This window comes from Canis aureus, chromosome 12, assembly GCF_053574225.1.
Source record: "Canis aureus isolate CA01 chromosome 12, VMU_Caureus_v.1.0, whole genome shotgun sequence".
Taxonomy (NCBI): domain Eukaryota; kingdom Metazoa; phylum Chordata; class Mammalia; order Carnivora; family Canidae; genus Canis; species Canis aureus.
The window spans coordinates 59,234,288-59,247,522 of NC_135622.1; the positions used below are offsets into that span (position 1 = coordinate 59,234,288).

Consider the following 13,235-nt stretch of genomic DNA (forward strand, 5'->3'; position numbering starts at 1 on the left):
CCCAGGGCACGCAGCGCGCTTTGGGCAACTTGCAGGGTCCGAAGATGCGGCCGGATGTGTGTGCAGGGCTAAGTCTACAACTGCACACACGGCAGGAGAGGCCTCGGGCCTGGCCCGGGGTGTGTGTGTGTGAATTGGTGTGTCCGGGTGTGTGTATAGGGGGTCTTTTGCACACTGGGGTGATAGAGAGTAAGGGGAAATAGTGAGCTTCGATGGAAGGTCCATTTCTTTGTATCATGCATGTTCTTGGCACACAGGGTTCACCAAATATCCGCTCATTGATTGAGGCACCGCCGACGGGGTGCTGCCGTACCCCTCAGCTCCGGGTGTGCTGTCCCCCAAGGCCGCTGGCATGGAGGGTGCCAGCGTGCAGCGCAGTCTCGAGCGTGGCGGCGGGGCGTGAGGATACATCCCAGCATTCTCATCACTTCCAGGTGGCAGAGTGGGTCCGAGACCGTAATGTGAGGTTATCTTAATCAGAACGACACCAAATAGTGTCCACTGTCCCATCTTTTACTCATTCATTTATCGGCACGTCCCATCTTTTAGGGACTTGTCATAGATGCAGATGGAAAACCTTGCAGCTTCTCCTCGGCAAACTTCAAAATTTTCGATTGTGGGGGGCTCCTGGGTGGCTCAGTTAGTTGAGTATCTGACTCTTGACTTTGACTCAGGTCACGATCTCGGGGTCCTGAGATCAAGCCCCGTGTTGGGCTTGTAACCTTGGTGAGGAGTCTGCTTGAGATTCTCTCCCTGTCCCTCTGCCCCTTTCTATTCTTTCTCTCAAATAAAGAAATAAAACTTTAAAGTAAAATAAAATAAAATAGGATAAAATCCTCTCTCGGTGTTCCTCCTCTCTCCAAGCCCCTCCTCCGGGCCAGTGACAGGGTGACCAGCTGCTGGCCTCCGATGGGAGCTCAGGTCCGTGTGCCCGCCTGCCTTGGCACATCTGCCACATGGAGGGAGAGGGGTACTGGGGCCCAGGGAGGAGACAGGGAGTTTGGAGAGGGCCAGACCCCCTGTTTGTTCACGGGGACCCCCCTTTTCCAGTGTCATGGAGGATGGGAGAGCCACCGTGGGATGCAGGACACCTGAGCTTCTACCCCGGCCAGCCTTCGCTCATCGGACCCACCTGTGAACGCCCCATGTCTCTCTCTGACCCTTGGTTTCCTCATCTGTGAAATGGAGCTGGTTTGTGAATGGAGGTCCAAGAGGCAGGAGGAAGAGAACAACAGTTTTTTTTTTTTTTAAGATTTTATTTATTCATGAGAGAGAGAGAGAGAGAGACAGGCAGAGGGAGAAGTAGGCTCCATGCAGGGAGACCGACGTGGGACTCGATCCTGGACTCCAGGATCACGCCCAGGGCCGAAGGCAGATGCTCACCCGCAAAGCCACCCAGGCGTCCCGAGAACAATAGTTCTCAAGCAACACTTCTAGAAATCTCATTTTTCAAGATGGACGGGAGGATTTTGCTGCTAAAACCGAAGAATAAAGTCTGCCTCAGGGGTTGTAGATGCGGTGATGCCGGTGGCATCGCCTGAGCCCCACCTTGTGTGCTTGTGGGAGGCTCGGCCCCTCCCAGGCATGTCTGGGGACCCTAGGGAGCGAGGCCTCCCCATGCCACGCCGCTCACCCCTGGTCACCTCCGCCAGGTTGCCATGAAGAGCCTTCCTCCGGGTGGCCTCTGACCAGCAGGTCACCGTGTCCACTGGCCCCGCTCCTTCAGTCTGCCGGGCTCCAGCAGTGACACAGCCCTCCCGGTGTCCCCCAGGCTGCCACGTTCCCCTGGCCTCACCGACGCCAGGGCTGCTGTCACCCTCCGCAGGTGTCCTCCCCCCCCTCCCCTGTCCCTGCTGCTGGCAAACAGACCCTTGAGTCTCTCTTCTATAAATGTTTGAAACTATGGCAAACTACTCATCACATCAAAATTTGCCATCCTCACCATTTTTTTTATTTTTTTATTTTTTATTTTTTTTAATTTTTATTTTATGATAGTCACAGAGAGAGAGAGAGGCAGAGACACAGGCAGAGGGAGAAGCAGGCTCCATGCACCGGGAGCCCGATGTGGGATTCTATCCTGGGTCTCCAGGATCGCGCCCTGGGCCAAAGGCAGGCGCCAAACCGCTGCGCCACCCAGGGATCCCCATCCTCACCATTTTTAAGCGTGCGGATCAGTGGCAACTAAGTTTCTCTTCCACAGTCTTTGATACCTGCTGCTTGCTACCCTGACGGTGCTGCGTCCTCCGCGAGGTTGAACAAAACCGCAGCTGCGGCCGAAGGCGTCTGTGCCTCCACCTGCGGTGCCCCTGTCCCCGGGGCCGGGTCTCGGGGACGCGGCCGGAGCCCCCTCCCGCTGAAGCTCCGGAGTCGGCCCAGCGTGGAATCCTCCCCTCGCAGGAGCTCCGGGACTTCGGACAAGTGTCTTTGGTTTTCTCGTCCCTGGAGTAGAAATAGCGAGCCTCGCCCTGGGGAGAGAGGAGAGATGAGACAGGAGCGCCCAGGCAGCGCCCACGGGCCCGGGAAAGGGGCCGCCCCGGGCGCTCACGAGCAGCTTCGTCCCCGAGCAGGAAGCGCCGCACGGGCCGGATCCTGTTAGAGCAGGTTAAGAAAAATAAATAAAAAAATAAAGTCGCTCCAGCAGGAAGAGACTGACTGGGTGGAAACCAGCCGGGCTTGCAGCCGATCGCTGACCTCCTGCTCCGCGAAGTCGATACGGACTCTCTGTTTCCTCTCTGTGCTTTCACCTAATAGGAAAGTCCCTGCAGGTGTGAACTGGGACTCACAAAGAAGCTCGGGAGATAGCAGCCCTAGAAAAATAATTCCACCTATAAACACCTGTGTTAACAAGCGCTGTATTTGTACAGCTATTTTCTTTTTCAAATACTGTTTACATACACCTATTCTCTTACCTGGCTCAGGTGTGGGTTGCATGGCATCTGGGGACCCACTGGCCGGGGGCCAGCCTGCCCTCCTGGGGCCCCCGTCGTGGCCCCCTTGTTCCCGAGGCCAGGGGGCAGGGGGCTGACCGCCTGGAGCTCAGCCAGGTCCTGATGAGCCGAGGACTGAGACCTCTGTGGGGCAGGAGGGACTGGGGGAGGGGAACAAGGAGGGGGGGAGCCCTTAGGGGACAGTGACCCCAGCTGGATGAAAGAGGACACCTGCTCTGCTCCTGCTGCCCAGGTCGCTTTGCATTTTCACACCGAAAGGAAATTTGAACCCAGCAACCACCTGATTACAAGGCAGGGGTGGGAGATGCCGAAGGCCAACAATGCACAGAGGGCGGGAGGGGGGAGATCCGTTCAATGCAGCTCGGGTCTCTAAGCACTCTAGAATTTGGTTAGAATCCCATTGGGCTCCCGGGAAGCCCTGGGACCTCACCCTGGCACCAGGCCTCAGGCCTCTTGCACCGGAGACTCACCGTCTATCGTCTATCGGATGCCTGATGCTCAGGCCCTGATGGCCCCGAGTTCCACATGTGAAGGATCTCCCCATCAGTGGGATGCCGGGGTGGGATAGCCAAACATCTCTGCAATTTACTGACTATAAACCTTTTATCTAGAAGAGCTGTGCGTTTGCAGAAAAGATCCACCCCCCCCAGCAGGTGGCAAAGCTACAGTGCTTTCGCCCCAACCTGGCACCCGTGTCTGCTCATCACTGCCAACTGACCTCCACGGGTTATCGGGATTCCACTAGTGTTCCCAGGGACCTTCTTCTGCCCCAGGATTTTCTCCAGGACCCCTCCTTCCATTTGGTTTCCTGTCCCTGTGGCCTCCTCCGGCCTGTGACGGTTTCTCAGACTCTTCTTGTTTTGGATGACCTTGATTGAGGTCAGGTAGTTTGTAGAACGCGCCTCACGTTGAGCTTGTCTGATGTTTTTCTCATGGTTGGACTGGGGTTAAGGGTTTGGAGGGAAGACCACAGAGGTGACGTGTCATTTCATGACATCATGGGAAGTGAACACCCCCATCAGGTACTTTATGCTGACTTTCTTTTTTTAAAGATTTTACTTATTTAGTCATGAGACACAAACAGAGAGAGGGAGAGACACAGACAGAGGGAGAAGCAGGCTCCATGCAGGGAGCCTGATGTGGGACTCGATCCCAGGACCCCAGGGTCACGGCCTGAGCCCAAGGCAGACGCTCAACCCCTGAGCCACCTGGGCGGCCCTACTTTCTGCTATTGACGTGGCCCTGAGCACCTGGCAGAGGCAGGGTCTGCTGCGGTCTCCGCCGTGAAGTCACCCCACGTGCCGTCCTCTTAGGAGACAAGTCACGGGCAGCCCACGGGCACGGCAGGAGACCAGTTCCCTTGGCCTCTTGGGGGCTGGTACTGACATAAATGATCTAGCATCCTCCCCGTTGTTTATTCACTCAGTCATTTCTTTACGTGGCTGATGTAGATATTTATTTATTTATTTATTTATTTATTTATTTATTTATTTATTTATTTATGATCTTTATTTTCAACTTTGGGCTGCATTGCTTATTTTGCTGCTCACGTGCATCCAGCTCTGGTCCCCCCAGAGCCCCTTCGCGTTGGCTCCTGCGTCCAGGACACACTCCCGTCTACTCGGTTTTGGGGCACTTCCTTGCCTAAGAAGAAAGGTCCTGCCTGACTTGACACCTGCTGGCTTCTGCTTTAGGCACTTTATTTGCATGCTCACTGTTTAATAATAGCCACTCATTTCTCTCCTTCACACACTCTCTCTCTTCCTCTCCGGCCTGCCGTTTTCGCTCCTGTCCTAAGAGTGGCGTCACGGGGTAGTGAAAGGAGCAGGGACACGGAGGCAGGTGGCCGGGTTGTCCCCAAGTTCCTCTCCGCACCAGCTGTGTGTGACCTCGAACAGCAGCCTCCAGCCTCTGATCTGTGAGATGGAGACAACACTGCGTCGCTCAAAGGCCGGCTGCGAGCGCTTGGGAGCGGTGCACGCAGGTGCCTGGCACACGGGAGGGACCCATAGAGTGGCAGCTTTGCCATTCCCATCCCTGGCTCCATCACTAAGTGACCATGTGATCTTTCTGATTCTTAGAGACTCCGTTTTCTGGCCTGTGAAGTTGGGACCAGCCCGATGGCCTCGAAGATTGCACGTGGGCTCAGGTACCGCTGGCTGTTGGGGACGAAGGGTGGGGGAGAGAACAAGAGAGGTGCCGGCAGCTGTGCCAGCAGGAACTCCGCAGCCCCAGCCTCAGATCTGAATGAGCTCTGCGACCTGGCAAGCAGAGAAGAGGGCTTTTGCACTAAACTTTATACTGAAAATATGACCCGCGTGTCTGGGCGGAGCGCCCCATGTGATGGGCATTTACTCCAGCGGGTGCTGGAGATCATAAGGTAGTCCCGCCTGATGGGATGGGAGGTCGGTCTGCTCTCACTGGAGAGCACGTTTCATACATTCTTAGATATCGGGTCTCTCGGCCTGGTGCGTCCTTCTCTACCCACAGTGGTATTTGTCAGCTTCTGTCGAAAAGTGGGATTTGGGTTGGGGTATGAGGTTGGGTTTCTGGTGTGACTTTCCGAGGTTACAGGTGTTGAAACCGGGGCCGGGCCTGGCTGTAGGTGGGGTGTGGCTGTTCACTGAGCTTCCTGTGGGCCTCCACCAGCGATGTGGGGGGGGCCAGTTGAGCAGAGCAGAAAAGGGGGAGGATTGGGAGGGCGCGCTCTGGAAATGGTGCTGGGGCAGGGCTGCGGGGAGCAGGGCAGGAGCCCACGGCTCGTCTGGTTTAGCGCCGGGGGAGCGGGGGCTGCAGGGAGGGCTGCCTAGAGCAAGCCTGGGTTTCAGTCCCAGAGGAAGGAGGCTAAGGGCCTCCTCACCCTAACTAGGTCACCAGTCAGCGGGAGCCCTTGGGTCAAGGCGGTGGGTGTCCCAGGGGTCAGGGCTGGCAGGGGAGTGAGTGAAGAAGAAGGGGAGTCTAGGTGGGAGCCATGGTGACGATGGGCCCCGGAGAGTGAAGGAGCGCTCAGAGGTCAAGGGAGTGTGTGGCAGCAAGGATGGGGTCCAAGGGGACGCTGCTGGTCTCCCTTCGGCACAAACAACGGCGTGAATTACTGTGTAGGCATCTTCCCACGTGTGTGTAAGGACGCGTCTACTAGGATGTTTGAGGAGGCGGCGTTTGCAATGGGATAAAAATCAAGACACTGAAGATGTCCATTCGCAGGGGATTATACAATGGGATACCCTGGGCGTCTTGAAAAGAATAAAACAGGCCTGTAGGAATCGGTGTGGAAACACTGAAAACACACACTGCAGAGTGAGAAAAACCAAGTGCAGAGCAGTGAGTAAATTATGTAACCACCCGGATAAAAGTGAACCTACAAACGGTGCTGGGATATTGTGTCGATTAGGATGGGCCTCCCTGCAAGGAACAGAAAATCCAACGACCACTGGTTTAAAAAAATAATAAATAAGGTGTTTTTTTTTTTTTTTTTTCTCATATAACTCCACCTCTGGAGGGAAGCTGTTGCTTCTTACCAAGGTTTTCAGGGACCTGGGTTCTTTCTTTCCTGGGCCACCTCCGTGGAACATGGTGGCTTTTGAATCCTTAGGTTTACTTCCTCACGGTCGGTCCTAAAGTGGCTGCTATAGCTGCACACATCACATCCAAGTACAAGGAATGAGGAAAGGGACTGGTCTGTGTCAGATGCAATTGTCTTTTTTTTTTTTTTTTTTTAATTTGGTAATTGAGAGCTTTCCAGATGCCACCTGGCCCCGCCTTCCCCTGCCATGGGCCAACTCACCCGCACATCTTGTTCACATGCCCATGTCCGGTTGCAGGGAAGGATGGCAAAGTAGGTGAAGTGTTTGCCCTTTGTGAAAAGGGGGGCTCTCAATAGTAACTGCATCCTGGGGAGCAGGCTGTGGGATCAGAGAGGGGAGGGCAGGCTCCTCTTTCATTACATATCCTCTCACGCTCCGACTTGTTTGTTACCATGTGTATATATGGATTTTTCAATGATAATTAAAATCAAGCTAAAGCATCATGAAATGCAGGGAATGCAATATGCCAGACTGAGAGAGTTGGTGCAGGAGGCAGTCGGGAAGAGCTCCGAGGCTTCTGTCGGGGGCGGGGGGGGCACGGCCACTGGCCATCGCTGGGGATCCTGTGGCCGAGGCCTGGGTGAGTGGGCTGCTGCTGCTGCTGGGAGGCGGGCCCCTGTGCCGGGCACCTAAGGGGGTGGAGGACAGGGGTGGGTCTCACCAGGTCAGTGCCAGCAGCGGGGAGAGAAGGGAGGCAGGGGCAGGGGACTGGGAGAGCTGGATCCCCTCATCTTCCAAACATTGAGTTGGTGGATGTTCATGATAAGATTTATTCATTTATTTGAGAGAGAGAGAGACAGAGACAGAGAGAGAGAGAAGCAGACACTCTGCTGAGCACGGCCCACCCCCCTCCTCCCCGCCACGTGAGGCTTGATCCCATGACCCCGAGATCATGATCTGAGCCAAAATCAAGAGTTGGATGATCAACCGACGGAGCCGCCCAGGCGCCGCTGGACACTAGGTCCTGGGGAAAATCCCTCCCTGCCCTGCCACAGACAGTGATGTCTGTTTCTAATTCTGCTCCCCAGCTGGACGACGACATGACCTGAAGCAGGAATGGGAAGATGAGCGGAGTCTGCCCGCTCCTGGGGTGGAACTGGAAGAGAGGGGAAGGACCATGTGGTTTTGCTTTTCCTTGAGGGTGATCTCACTTCCGGCGGGCAGGGGGCATGTGGGCCACTGCGCCTGTGGATGAGGTCCAGAGAGAAGCGGAGGCCAACGGCCCAGTTAGGGCTCGCTTCGTCTTGTCCTGCCTGACGAGTGATCTGCCCTGTGGAGCGACATGTGTCAACTCAGGCCAGGACTTCTGTGCGGCCCAGCGCATGGAAGACTCTGACCTTGACCTGGCTTTATTTTATTTATTTATTTATTTTTAAGATTTTATTTATTCATTCATGAGAGACACACAGAGAGAGGCAGAGATACAGGCCGAGGGAGAAGCAGGCTCCACTCAGGGAGCCGGACGTGGGACTCCATCCCGGGTCTCCAGGATCACGCCCTGGGCTGAAGGCGGCACTCAACCTCTGGGCCACCCAGGGATCCCAAAAGCAACCCTTTCTCCCAGTTTCCAGGTGTGATTTCTAGACGCTTCTGGTCTTGGCTCTACCGAGGCCTTGACCAAAACCTCAGCTGCCCCAGTTGTCAAATGAAGTCGTGTGACAAACCGGAAGATGGCTTGGGGCTTCGGGGCGATTCCTCACCGTGTCTCTTCGCTCAGCCTGTGGCTCTGGAGCTGAGCTAGCCTTATAAACACTCCTGTGAAGAGCACCTCTCTGCTCCTGGGTGTTCCAGACTTCAAGGGCACTTCACTGCGGCGGGTGGCGGGGGGATGCCGAGAGCTCGGGGAGATCAAAGCAAATTAGGGGGAAGCAAACATTCGGAAAGCTCCTCGAGCCCAAGCAGAAGTGGACCCAAGCAACAGTGTCTGCTGTGAAATGCGAGGCTCCATCGCCTTCTGGGCTCTGTCTCTTTGCTGCTCCCAGGGGTGGCCTCCTTTTGCAGATGAGGCCGTGGGGCTCGGCCAGCTTGGGGACGTTGGGGTGATGCTCTAGAGGGCACGTGACGGCGGAGAAGAGAGCTGCTCCTGTCCGGTGAGAGTGAGGGGCATTGGCTCCTGGGAGGTTCCGCTGGATCCCAGCTGGGCCCCTCATACCCCAAAAAGGAAAGCGAGTGAATCAAAGATCTAGGGTGGGCTCCCTCCTGCCTGTCTACCTGTGGGCTCTAGTCGTATGCCAGCAAAGATCTAACAACTGACCACAGAAAAAAAAAAAAAAAAGCCCATGTTTGACCACTTTTGTGGCGTAAGTACCACCCTGCGGATTCCAAGCTGCCAACGAGACCGAATGCACATTTGGGAAGCGATGGTCGCACGTGGCTCAGCAGTCTGGTGATGGCTGGCTCTAGCGGGTCACTGACTTCAGGGGTCCCCCTCGTACCCCTTGGTGAAGGCCCCCATTATTCGGGGGGAGCAAAGAGTGGGCAGTCCCGGGGGGCCCGGAGACATGGGAACACAGGCAGCCGGGCCTGAGGGGTCTCGCCCCGAGGAGGAGGCACTGAGGTCACCCTAAGGTAGAAGGTGGTCTAAAGTCACATGCGGTGACTGTTCTCCAGAAGGCTTGGTGTTAGGGCGCCACCCTAACCACTTCCTAGCCAGCCCGGTGACCTCAAGGACTGGGTAAGTAGCTGCCCATTCAAGACTTGCATTCGCGCTGTGAATAAGCTCATGCACTGGCCGCGTCCCAGGGGGCGATGCCCTTCCCCCAGGAGGCCAGAGAGGGGAGGGGGGTGTGCTGACCTCCTGAGGGCTGGGGCGCCCCCTGGGCTCCTGGCCTACATGGAGTCGTTGCCTGATGCCCGCATCCCTACTGGAAGCTCCCCCTCCCTTCCCTTTCCTTCCCTTCTCCCACACCGAGGAAGGGGCTGGCGTCCCAGGGCTTACAGAGGACGTCCCAGGGTTGCACCTGGAGGACCAGCCCCTCCCACCACAGGTGCGTCCACTGCCTGGGGGAGGATGCTGAGGGTACAGGAACTCAGCTGGACTTGGATCCCACCATTGCCACTTCTGAGCTCTGTGACATCAGGCCCGTTACTTTACCTCTCTGGGCCTCAGGGTCCTGTCCGTGGCTGTGAAGCACACTGTTGTCATTTTGACTGACACCGATTGTGAGAAGGAAGGAGGCACATTTGTCAGTGTGAGATGAGATCGCGGAAATGCCCCAGGCCCGGGTGGGCACACGGCCTCTCAAATCCTAGTGCCGAGCGCGAGCGCCGGGGTGCATGGCTCAGGGCACTTGTCATTTCATCCTCGTAAAACCCTCCAGTTCTCAGGAGCCCGCCCTCCAGGTGATCCGGCTGGGGCCGAGGGCCATGCTACCTGAGTGGTTGTCTGCTCTCAGCTGTGAGGCCACCCGCGAGGCCCTGCCACCTCCTGTCCTGTCTTTCCTCTCTTTCTGCCGTGTTCGAGGAACTCGGCTCAAGAACCCCTGCCACAGTCCTGAGTTGGCCCTTTCTTCCAGGAGGGAGACCCGGATGGAGGCTGGGCATGGAAAGGCAGCAGGGTGACAGCAGGTGTACAGGGCTTTCTGTCTGCTTCTTGCTTCTTGCTAACATTCACGGGGAGCTGCACTGCGGGACGTTTGCCGCCCGCCCTGAGGGCTGGCAGTGGCCTGGCTGGAGAGGAGGAGGACGGCAGGGAGGAGGAGGAGCAGGAGGCTGGAGAGGAGGAGAGGAGCGAGGAGCCTGAGCATGCAGTTCCTGAAGGTGCTTTAGAAAGTGGCGCTTTCTCCCCTGGAGCTTCCTTTGGGCTGAGGAGTTCCTGAGACATTTGCAATGTAAAGGGCGGCCATCCTCCATGACGCAGGGGACCAGATACCATCGGAACAAGGGTATATTTAGAAGACAGGAAACAAGCCCTCCAGCCTGCCCTTGCCTTCACCGCAGGCGCTTTCGGCTTGCGAGCGCCCCGGAGTTGACAGAGAGGCTGCAGGGCCAAGTGAGAGGAAATGGCTAGGGCCTTCTAGCTAATGCATCCTTTTTCCTCTCTCTCTCTCTCTCTCTGTGTGTGTCTCTCTCTGTTTCTATGCCCACAGGCTCTGCCGGGGTTGTCCCAATGTGACGGGGAGAAATTGCTAGGAACTGAGTCATTTTGCTGGATTTCTTCAGCTGAGTCCGTGATTAGTAAACCTGGTTCGAGAATGGGAAAACGCACAGGGCTATTTTCAAATGTTCTCAGCACTGACGTCCCTAATTCCTAGAACAGACACCAATTGCTTTTCTGCCTTCGAGTGTAGACAAACACCTAGCAGCTGCATGACCTTTGGGAACGTAGACTTGCCAAGGGCCGGGGTGCTCATCTGTAAAATAGGGCTGATATCACCTACCTTGGAGGATGAAGGACGGGACGACCTCGCGCGCAGGTCCTCCCCGCCCCTCCTCCGGGTGCAGGGCCTCTGGTCACCGCGTGGGGTCAGACGGACCGTTCCAGGACCAGCGTGGGCCCCGGCTGAGCTCCCCGAGTGTGCCACGCAGGTGTGTGTATCAGTTTACAGCCCACCTTGAATCAGCTGTTGGAGGAACCAGACCAAAACTTACACTTAAATCATCAGCCAAGGGAGACTTGCCAACTTCTTTCAATAAATAAAGCATTTGCGGGGGCACCTGGGTGGCTCAGCAGTTGAGCATCTGCCTGTGACTCAGGGCGTGATCCCGGGGTCCCGGGATCGAGTCCCACATCGGCCTCCCCGCAGGGAGCCTGCTTCTCCCTCTGCCTGTGTCTCTGCCTCTCTCTCCCTGTGTCTCTCATGAATAAATAAATAAAATCTTAAAAAAAAAAAAGCATTTTCCAAGCCTCTCTGTGCTAGCCCAGGGAAGGCCGCCAGAGGCGACACCGGAATGAGGACGGTGCAGTGATGAGTGGGAGGCAGGTGCGGGGCCACCGGACTCGGCCTGGGGACTTTGAGGATGGCCTCTCTGCAGCTTCACTGTCCATTTCTGAAAGTTCGAGGATGCCTGGGATGCGGTGGTGTGAGCAAAACAGGGCCAGCTGATGAGGGAGTGTGCATAGGTATGCCGGGGCCAACGCGGTCTCTTAGGATAAGCCGTGGGCGATATACGACGGTCCAAGAGAAACCTGTGCACGTGTCTAATGAAAATACCAGTTACTGTCAGGCTAATAGCCACTGAGCGCTGGACCCTGTGCTCAGAGCAACGTGGTGTCAGGACCGTCGCAGTCTCCAGTTTACAGAAGGGACTCAGACACATGCTCAGGGTTTCCAGTGGGGAGAGGGCAGGGCTGGGGTTTGAACAGAGGTGGCGTCAGCCTCTGTGGGAAAGGCCAACAGGGCGCTCACCGGGGCAGCGTGTGCACAGACAGCGGGCTTGACCTCGCCTTGGAATGCTCTGTGTGCTTAGCAAAAGTCCTTGCTAAAGAACGCGAGCGGATTTAGTGCTCCTCTGCAACATAGTTCAACGGGTCACATTACACGAATTTACATTAGGTGTGAAGTAGAATGCACAATCAGCGGCAGTCCCTCCTGCATTATTGCCGGCTTAGTTAATCTGCAGCCCGACAGCTTTCTTGCCAGACGGACGGTCAGAGTTGAGCTCAAATTAATCAGTGGAGCTACTGGTTAGCATTTTCCATAAGTTCAGAGAGTGGTGATGTGGAAGCTGTGTTTAGAAGGATCGCCGGTGAGTCTGGACCCCGGGGCACTGGCGTTTGGATTATTCTTGAATGACCTGGAAAAGTCCCGGTGCGATAGTCTGAATGCAGCTGAAGCGCAGCATCTCGGGCTCGGGAGGCCGGTGTGCTGGCGAGGGGGGCTCCCCGCGCCCCTGCAGCGCTGACCTGCGCCTCTCAGAGCAGCTCAGAGTCTCGTGTGTGAAGTCAGGAAAAGCATGTTTCTCCGTTAAGAGAAAACAAAAAAACCCAGCACAGAAAGACAGCCATCTGCTCGGGTGATGACGAGGGTCACCAGAGTGACGGTTCTCAGCTGGGGAGGAGCCATCGTGCTGGCTCAGGGTGCCGTGATCGTGGGTGACAGCGGGGACGGTGCACGTTCTCATGTGCACGGAGGCCCGGGTGTACGTGGTGTGTGGGCCGCCCGCGGCCTCTGTCCAGCCGCTGGCCTCTCCGGGAAGGAGGGAGGCGCTGGCGTCGGAGGTCCCTTCCTGGCTCCGGCCTCAGGCTTGGCTTCCTGCTGTGCCCTCCGGCCCAGTGTGGGTCCTGGAGCCCAGGGGCACTCTGAGCTCCCCGGGGGACCAGTCAGGACCCACAAGCCCGTCCTTCTGTGTTGCTGTTTGTCTGGAACCCGACCGGGCGCTCCACATTTGGTAGTGCTGGGTGATGATGGAGAGTGCCCCCCAAATTCTAGCTGTGTGGCCTTGGGCAAGTCATGTCACTTCTTAGACCCTTAATCCCATGGGAATAATCATATTAATGTCTACCATGACTACCAGCGCGGGGAGAAGTGAACTACGTGAGACGTTTATGGAGTGTGCCCAGCACCGCACCCGGCCTACGGAGGGTATTTGATAGACAGAAACTATTATTAATAAAACAGAGCAGTTTGGGAGAGCAGATTTGGCTTCTTTAAGAGAACTGTCTTGGAGAGATTTTTAAATCCTACTGTACAGCTAAAGAGACAACTAAATTCCTGTTTACATATAAACCTAAACCCTCTTATTCTAACTGCCGCCACCTTAA

The 13,235-nt window shown here is 56.1% G+C and overlaps 1 long non-coding RNA gene across 13 annotated transcripts in view; it reads left to right on the forward strand.

The window, feature by feature from the left end:
- Positions 1 to 13,235, forward strand: part of LOC144281300 (uncharacterized) — a 264,069-nt gene that overhangs the window by 32,920 nt on the left and 217,914 nt on the right. For 10 of the 13 annotated variants that reach the window (XR_013349854.1, XR_013349868.1, XR_013349853.1 and 7 more), the window contains one exon: positions 5,030 to 5,097. This is a non-coding gene — a long non-coding RNA (uncharacterized LOC144281300). Of the gene's footprint in view, positions 1 to 257; positions 435 to 4,459; positions 4,933 to 5,029; positions 5,098 to 13,235 lie in introns of those variants that run through there. The other 3 variants (XR_013349863.1, XR_013349862.1, XR_013349865.1) reach the window with 2 other exon arrangements.